The sequence below is a fragment of the Malus domestica genome, chromosome 01 (assembly GCF_042453785.1).
Source record: "Malus domestica chromosome 01, GDT2T_hap1".
Classification (NCBI taxonomy): Eukaryota; Viridiplantae; Streptophyta; class Magnoliopsida; order Rosales; family Rosaceae; genus Malus; species Malus domestica.
Window position 1 is genome coordinate 11,752,108 of NC_091661.1, and position 9,975 is coordinate 11,762,082.

At 36.7% G+C, this 9,975-nt stretch overlaps 1 pseudogene; it reads right to left on the minus strand.

Annotated features, from left to right (window-relative positions):
- Positions 1-217: 217 nt before the first annotated feature.
- Positions 218-3,226, minus strand: LOC114823366 (linamarin synthase 2-like; annotated as a pseudogene).
- Between the last annotated feature and the right edge of the window lie 6,749 nt (positions 3,227-9,975).

A 9,975-nucleotide genomic window follows, 5' to 3' on the forward strand; every position in this document is an offset into this window, starting at 1 on the left:
CATGTATGAACTTGTGATTCATACTTAGGAAAGTTCGGTGTCTACATACATGTGAAGGACAAAATGGTCCAAGAAAATGGATACCTTTGAATGGAACCAAGCTAATGCATTCGAGATTTTTGAGTGCATCTCATTTTTCAATATCAATTATAGGCGGGAGAAATAAAGGGAAGCAAGAAGATAGAAAATTAAAGACATAATAGAAGACAATGATGAATTTCGACATGTGAAGTTGTTTATTTATAATGAGGAGCTACAACAAGCACTAGAGAAACTAAGATCCAAATTGCCACACATAAACATTATAAGGCAACACTAAATATGAAAATAAGATAAATCCCTGGTCCATAAAAGCATATTTGATAGTCCATGAAAAGGGACCAAACTTGTTCCGCCTTCTGTAGCAAGTAGTCACCATGTTGGAGTGCCTCCTTAAACAATCTTTCAAAATTATTGTACGATGATCCTGCAACATCAGTAGCTTCAACAACTGTTTTCTTCCATTCCTTTGCCTTTTCCCTCATCTTCATCCCTCATTCTCCTTCCAACATTTCCTTCACAAGTGCTTCAATTTCGTCGCACTTCACGTCAGTGCTTACCTCCATTCCAATCTCCCACGTAGTGCATGAGTACCGACAATTAGTTTGTTGCTCCGCAAAGAAAGGTTAGCAAATTACAGGCACACCATGAGATATAGTTTCAATCATAGAATTCCAACCATTGTGTGTTAGGAAAACCCCAACAAATGGATGAGCTAACACTTGGTCCTGTGCACACCAACCGGCAATATAACCCCTATCCTTAATCTCCTCAAAAAATTCATCGGGTAAAATTGGTGAATCACCCTTTACCATGTCAGCCCTAACTATCCATAAAAAGGGGTGCTTGCTAGTTGCCAACTCCTATGCAAACTCAATCAAATGTTGGTCTGTCATTATTGTTATGCTGCCATAATTTACGTACACAACTGAATTGGGTTTCTTTTTATCAAGCTATTCCAAACATTTTTTGTTTTCTTTCAATAAGCTTGAGTTAAGTGACTTGCTTTCGAGAAAATGCCTGCCAAGCAAATTAAGGGGGCCGATGGTGTAAATGTTGGGGAACATTGTCGATATTACCTCTAACACTTTGTGTTTGAATTCGTCAAATGTGTTGAAGAGGATTGCAGAAGAGTTCAAACAGTTTCGTGCTTTGGATCCCAAGTAATTAAACATTACGTCGCTGAAATCAGTAACTCTAATGAAACTCGGGATGTCCTTGAGTCGAACATTTTTCATGCTTGGGATCCAATCAATTGGTGTATCGAGTGTGCCATCATGCATGAAATTCTCATCTAAAATGTATAGAAGGTGAAGCATGTGCAATGACAGATAACTATGTTGATGGTTATAAGAGTAAATTTCCAAGATCTCAAATATCTACTTTATTTTGCAGTTGATCAAAACGAAAAAAATTTGAGATGTCATATTTTTACAGGTGCATGGCGCAAAATCCCTTGATAATTTTATCCAACAATTATTTCAACTCTGTAGGACTGACTCTTACAAAGTGAAGAATGATTTTATTAAAACCAATTGATCACTACAAATACATTAATCTTCCCCAATAACATAGTGGAAAAGATTTATAAATAAACTAATTAATAAAAAAGACTAATCTAAACTACATATTAATAAAATCCTTATCGTTAATGTCAACCAAAATCCTATAAAATTACTATTCTAACCTTTTAATTAAAACTAAATATAAATAAAAAAACATGGACAATAATGTAAGTTACACAATCAAAATTTTGTTGTTTTTTTTAAATCTCTCCGACATGTGATTCTAAATTTCCCTAATTAAAAATAAAAAATAAGCCTCTCTCTCATGTCTACTCACTCTCATATTCTCTCTCACTCTCTTCATCTCTCCTCCCATTTTAAAAATAAAAATAAAAAATGTTCACACACTTATAATTGGCATATGCTAATTCCATTTAACATATCCAAAATGTCAAAATGCAAATTTCTTTCTCCTTCACATCTTTAATAAAAAACGTTGATTTGCAAATGATCATTTACCATAGTAGTGAAAAGGAGTTGAGCACTTACATAACGGCGTGAGTTCAAATCCTATCGATAGCTAATTTAACATTTAATTTAACAAAATCAATTATTTGACAAAAAAAAAAAAACAAACAAACGCTGATTGCGGACAAAATTAAACCCACTCTATATGGCAACCTATTTATTAAATTGGACCGCTTTTATTAGTTGTCTGATGTGACATTGGATTAGATCTAAAAGCATGGAAAACACGGCCTGTACTGTACCTATAAGCAGCATGATCAGGATTCTGAAATTTTTTAAATTGTATCTATTCATTGTATATTGTGTGATTAATGTTTATCAGATACTATTTATATTCAATTTAGTATAAAAACATTTAAAATGATTTCTGATCGCATGATATACGATGAACAAACACAATTTGAAGATCCCTAAAATCCTCACATAGAGCATCCGAAGAAGATCCTCATTCATAAAACGGGACATAGCAAAGGCTAAAGAGTCAAATCTTCCCGGGTAAACAAATGAATATGTACTTGGAAAGGATGTGTGTGATTTAACTTAATTGTTTCATGACAATGTGTGCATACAAAAATGTTCATATAAATCAAAGAGTGAAAAAGCAAATTGTTCAGAAATTAAAGAAGTACCTTTGAACGGATTAATGCCACGTTTGACGAATTCGCTGTATTGCAAGTACGCCATGAAGCCACAAGCAAAGGTTGTCCATAACTGAACCTCCGGAATGCCTAATTCTCTAGCTGCTTTGCTCCCAAAGGTCATGACACCATCTGCAACAATGCAAGTAACTTGTGGCACTTGAGGTAAGGAATTTATCTTAGTGACAAGCTCTTTAAATGGACCATGAAAAGTTTTCTTAATGGAGTCACATAAAGCTAGAATATCTTGGGTTCCATCCTTATCCGAAGGAGGCAACCCGTCCGGTATGGTCTCGAACACAAAGTCCGGTAGACCCTTAACGGAGTCGGGACCTTTTGACCGGATTAAACGGTTGTGGTTGAACTCGGTGTTGACAAAGGTTATGTGGAAGCCCCTTGAGTGAAGAAGCTTGGCTAATTGCATCATGGGGTTAACATGGCCTTGTGCTGGGTATGGGATGAAAACTGCATGCCCTTTTTTGGTTGCTTGTTCTACTGAACTCATCATCTCTCTTTAGTATTTACCAAAAACTAGGAAAGAGCTCAGTTTTGAAGCCTTAATTTTGTGTAGTGAAAGCTAACTTTGATCTTGTGCTATTTATACAAAATTTGTGGCAACCTTCTCTTTGGCGCCTAATAATTAATCCAATGTAACCACTTAGTACTACTGTCTGATGATATTCTTCTTCAGTTGTAAATTAGAGGTTTTAGGTTCAATTTTCGGCAAAAGCGAATTTGAACTATATTGTTACTAACTCATTGTGAGGCTTAGGCCAATGCCTCACCCCTTCATGTGGATTATATCGTTTGTTAAAAAATAAAAAAAAATAAAATCAATTAAGTGTCTTTTTCTTTTTATAGTTTTCAGATGAAAAATGATAAAAACATACATTTTTCTCCTCTTACGCACTCTTCAATTTGATGGTTATAAATGTAGAAAGGCCTGTAAAAAACGGCTCCCTTTTCAAACTTCATAACAAGAAACTTTTGTCAAATGTCTAATTTTTGCTGAGAATTATTTTTCACACACATTTTTGTTAGTCTATTTATATTAAAAAGAGTGTGAGTCTAATTATCATTTTTTTTTATCTTAGCAGACTCTCTAGGACATAATTCACGTTTAAGTGAGATTCGAGGCTCATTATCAGGTTTACAACATGTCCAGGTGACGTTTTCTTAATTATTTGAAATTAGCATTCAAGATTGCTATATAGTTTCTTCTCATAACTTACTATTTACACATGTATGTACGGACCAATTGGACTAGAAAATCAAAATCAGTTGTGTAGACCATCCTTATATCAAGCCACACATTCTCCAACTTGTCCTATTAGAAAATAGTCTCATAACTTACTATTTCTAAAGTTAAAAAGTAGCAGTATTGATGATAAAAAAAATAAAAAACTAATGAGAAATACTTAAAAATTTTGAGTTTTAACGATAAAGACAAAATAAAGGATAAAGTGAATAGTACCAGGATTGACTTTTTAGTGTAAAAATGTGGTTTTTCGTTAAAGTTCTCTAAAAAAAAATCCAAGACTTGAGGGGAACAAATTAGGAAAGAATTGCTATTTTGTTATATATTAGAAAGTAAAACTACCTAACTTTATGTTATATATAAAAAATTAAAACTACTTACCTATGGTCAAGCCGCGGACACACGTCGCGACTAAAAAGGGTTGTAACGGTTACCATCTTAAGTGAGCAAATTCACACTCCATTTGGTTGCCCTTCGTTTTAGCGGAATATTATTTTTATCTTTTGGGAATCATGGTCATGTTGCTTGTGGGAGAGTTTTTCGAGATTGGCATGGCCAATTTCTTGGTTGTTTTTATGAGGGTATTCGTCATCAGAAATTTATTTTTTGCAGAATTGTTAGCAGTTATTCTTGATGTTGATTTTTCTTATCAAAGGGGTTGGCATACGTTTTCGTTAGAATGTGATTCTCCTAGTATTCTTGCTTGCTCGGATGACTTTGTCCCTTTTTTGTTGGAATACGGTTCTTCTAGTGTTCTTGTTTGTCCTTTCTTGGCCTTTTCGTACACACTTGTTAAAAGTTGTTTGGTAACTATTTGCAATCTTAATTTTTATATGGAACTTTGAAATGAATTTTTATTAGGCTAAAATTGTCAAATTGAGGTTATAGAATGAAATTGTAATACCCTGAAAATTGAAAATATATGAATATGTGGAGGAAATCGAGAATAAATAGATTTATGGTTATGAAAATTTGATTAGAGAAATTTTACAATTTTGTTTCCGGGATTTATTATAATTTACATCGTAAAATTTATCAATAAGTGGGAAATGAAGAAAATGCCCCTAGTTGGTTAACGTAATTATACAAGGACGTATTTTATCCTCATATATTTTATCTTATTTCTTAGTATGTTTGAATAGAGGATGACCCTACGAGCGCGTAGGTGAAAACCATTCGAGAAACGGAGTTATAACGAAGAAGTTATTAACGTTTAAAGTTAGGGACATTTTTGTAAATTTGGCCTCATCTAGAAGGCTCCAGATTTTATGGAGCAATGGATGTGCCACGTGTGTGGCTATGATGGAAAAGAAAGGAGAGAAAAGGAGAGGGGGTGGACAAATCAAGGGGGGGGGGGAGGAGAGGAAGCGACCAATCAGAAAGAGGGAAAGAAGAGAAAGAAAAGGAGGGAGAAACGGGCTCTCATCCCGTCGACCCGTGTACCCGGTGGTGACCCGGTTTGATTCCGCCCAATTTCCGTCATTTTTTAGCCAGAATTCAGCCATCCACCACCTACCAACTCTTCCACAACCCTCATCTACCCATTCCACCCCAAATTTGGTGAAATTTAGCCTTGAAATGGTGAAATCCGCATGGTGGGTGCGACGGGGTTAGTGGTGGCGATTCCTCCAAATCTTGAAGGTAAACCCTTCAATTACCAACACCTTTGGACTCCCCTTGATGCCTGGAACAAAGCCCATGCATTGGTTGGGGCGTCGGAGCTGTTTTGGAGTCGAATCAAGTACATCCAAATTCAAGGGTTTTCGGCAGTTCAAGGGTGATTTGAGGTATTTCCAAACCGAATTAGACTTCAGTAAAGGTATGAAAGTTGTTCATCCCATTGAACTTTACTTGCTTGTAAAATTTGGTAATTTTTAGAGTTGGTCGGAATTTGGGGTTTCCGTTTGTCGGAAACCGCCACATGCGGCGGCGCGTGGCCAGTGGGCCGACGCTACCTTTTCATGTAAATTTTGATATTTTAAATCCAAAATTGGTACCCATGTGAGGTGATTCAATTGTGAAAAGCTAATGTTGACTAGAATATTTTCGGAAATGGATAAAAGAATGAATGGTGAACTACGAAAGACTTGATCCCGTTCAAGGGTACGTAGGTAGTCTAACGGGAGTTAGATGCAGCCTTAAAATAACCGAGATTAATCTTTATCAAAAATTAGAAAGAAGAAAAGGGATTGAGTGTTTAATTTAAAGATTAACCTTATGTTTTTGGTAAATAAATTTAGCTTTAGATTTTGTGAGAAATTAAGAATTTATTACATAAATTGTGATTAATGGTAGTCAGTAAACAAGAGTTTATTTTTGGCCTACCACTAAATGTAAACTCCGAAATAAATTGGCGGGGCATTACAGAAATGACATGCGACAAAAAATTCATAGTATTTTTCAGAGTTAGGATAAATTTTCAATGAATTTGAGATGGTAGGCCTTGAGGCTGGTTAATTAGAGGGTTCGGGGGCTCGGATTGGATCAATTGTCATTGCAAGAGTCGAGCGACCGTGTCCATATCGAGAGGCCCAATGTACTAGGTTTTGATACTAAAGTGGGTTGTATATTTCGTTATGTATAATTGATGAATGAGAAAAGAGAGAAGAAAAAAAAATTGAAAGAGCGTGGACGTGGAGGTTTCAAAAATTTGCTGGATTTTGAAATTAGAAAAAGAAAACTTAAAATGACTACCAGAAAAAAAAAAAAAAAAAAAAAAAAAATATATATATATATATTGTAAACTTTTCTAGTTTAAGTGTGATTGTGTAATATATTGTAAACTTTTCTAGTTTAAGTGTGATTGTGTAAATCTTAGATTAGATTTGATTCTAGTTATTCTTTCCTATATGGACTTGTATTCCTTGAGGATGAAGGAATTCTTCTTCCTCTTATTACTATAAATAAAGGCATTATGTAAGGGGAATATAACATCCTCTACACACACATTCCTCCCTACAATTCTCTCTCTACAATCTCTCCTTGACACCGGCCCCCTTCCTTTAGTCAGATAAAATAGGCCACAACACTTTTCTACCGCTGCGTTTAGGAATTTGACGAGAAGTTTTATGCATCAAACCAGTTCATCCATATCATCATGCAATTAGGTTTTTCCAAAACAATGGTTTTTATCTTGATATTTTTGCAGCCCTGATAGTATAAACATTCACCATAATGCATGACCCACCTTTACGTTTTTCGAATTTTAGATTCTACATAAATTGTGTATTCATTATATCCATAATTGTTGAATTATGTGAATTTGATATTTGCCATGAATTGCATAAAATATATGTTCATTCATTAAAATTATTTGTAAATAGGCATTGAATTATTCTGTAATTGAAACAAAAAAAAAAAAAAAAATATTAGGGTTTCGTTGGGAACCTCGAGGGCGACGGTTGGAAGCCATGTCGATAGGCTCCCCACGTCGAGTCAAGAAACACCAAGAAACGGAGCTAAAAGCTCTAGGTTTTGCAACGCAAAATCACCTGACTCTATTCATTGCGTCCTTGTCCACGATCACCACGGGTGTGGCCGGCAGCCACCACCCTGAACCTTTGGTTATTGTCACCTATGACTAGAAGTCGTCCCTGATAGAATTTGGACCTAAATTCACTTGAATCTCATCGTATTTTTTTTTGAAAATCCGATTTGAATTTTTCTAGGTTTGGTTGTTGAAACGTTGAGATTAAAAACCATTTCCATTCACCACTGTGGTCGTCCATGACTACTGTGACTCGCCCTGAGTCCCACCAACCTAGACGACATCTTCTCCAATGTGCACACCCAGCACGGCTGGGATTTATATTTGGTCTGACCCATGACCCTTTAGGCCTAGATCCTTCTTGGCCTATTAAAAACAATTTTTTTTGGGCCTGCGAAACCAGCCTAGCTGTTGATTCCCCTTGATCCATTTGTGACACCAGCCCAATTGGGCTTTGGTGTCCCCGTGTTCCTCGCCGTATTGGATTAACGCCCTCGCCTGTGCTTATTTTTTGGGCCCGGCTTTCCTTGGTAGCCGGCCTAAAATCCTTTGGCCTGATCCGCCTATTCTAGCTTAATTTTGGGCCTAGGCCGTACGATACAAATTTACTTAGACCACCCGTGGGCTTTGGTCCAAGTTTTTGGACCTCGAAGTACTATTTGCATATTTTCTTGTTGCCTATTTTTGTATATATATTTGCGTTCTCTACAGGAACATATGAACTTGAAGTTCATAATTATTTCGAAACATGAAGTTTCTATAAACATGCCTTGTTTGAAAACCTGAAGTTTTCCTTAAAAACATCACCCATGAAAGCCTGAAGCTTTTCATGCGAATTTTAACCAATACATGACTATTAGGACCTAAATGTTTTACTCCTAAGTGAATGGATTGATTTTTTCTCCAGTACACTAACCACATCCTGTCCATCTATTTTGTGATAGGAACATGTTGAATTTGAACAATCTCGACTTCATTGCTTTGGAGGTCTCTAGAAGGAACTACCTTAAGTGGGTCCAAGATATGAAGCTCCACCTCACTGTAAAGAATTTGCGTCCCGCCATTGAAGATGAGACGCACAACCCTATTCGTGAACCTGAAGAAGCCACAACCATGATCTACATTCGAAGACATATAAATGACACACTGCAAACCGAGTACCTTGTTGAAGAAGATCCACGAACATTATGGGTCGCTTTGGCTGATCGTTTTGATCACCAAAAAGACATTTTCTTGCCTGAAGCAAGATATCACTGGTAGCATGTGCGCTTCCAAGACTTTAAGTTTATGAATGACTATAATTCTGAAGTTTGTCAAATCTGATCTTCTCTGCTACTAATATTGTCCTGTAGTAATAATATAGAGCTCAGAAGTTCAATAAGTTCTCGGATTTGATCTCTATTTTACTTCTCACTGAAAAGCAAAATCAGCTGTTGATGAAGAATCATCAAGCTCGACCTACTGGGGCGACTGTTGTGCCTGAAGCACACTATATCATAAACCAATTCCCAAAATGCCAAAAAAGGCCTGGTAAGGGCGGGCAGAAACCACCCTATCACATCTCGGCCCGAGCCACCACCACATCCCGGGCTTTGAGATAACAATTACCACACTGAAACCCACGTAGAAAAATGACTGAAATTTCTGTGCATCACTACCTACGAATATAGCTAGAAGTGTATTCTAGGGAAGATGGAGCATATCTCGAGTGGTCTGTATACTACAACCATACGCCTCATACAGAGCCATTATGTGGCCGCCCTACCTCTGGGACCAAGCATTGAATTACACATTGTCATGATCGTTTGGGACATCCTGGACGAATACTGATGCGCCGTATCCTCAAATCAACACACGGGCATCCACTAACCCGAAACTTAGGTTCGATCAAGGAATCGCATGCCAAACATGTTCTATAAGAAAATTTATTACTAAGCCTTCTTATGACAAGATTCGTTTGAATCCTTCTATTTTTCTACAAAGGATTCAGGGGGACGTTTGTGGACTAATTCACCTTCCATGTGGACCATTTAGATATTTTATGGTTTTGGTTGACGCTTCTACACGTTGGTCACACATGTGCTTCTTGTTCACAAGGAATGCTGCATTTTCCAAATTGTTGGCTCAGATTATCAAGCTCAGGACTCACCACCTTGATTATTTGATCAAATTTATTCGATTAGATAATGATGGAGAATTCACATCTAAAACTTTTGATGACTATTGTATGTCGATTGGGGTTGAAGTTGAACATCATGTACCCCATGTTCACACCTAGAACGACCTAACAAAGGTATTCATTAAGCGCTTACAAATGATTACTTAATCGTTGGTCATATGCACCCAGCTCCCGATCGCTGCTTGGGGCCATCCAATATTGCACACAGCTATATTAGTCCGCATGAGGCTTGTTGCAACCCTAACGCCCTTCAGTTGGTTACTGGATACGAACTTGACATATCACATTTGCGAAGGATAAGGTGATCTGTTTACCGCTTGTTTTGCGGATTGTCAGGCGAT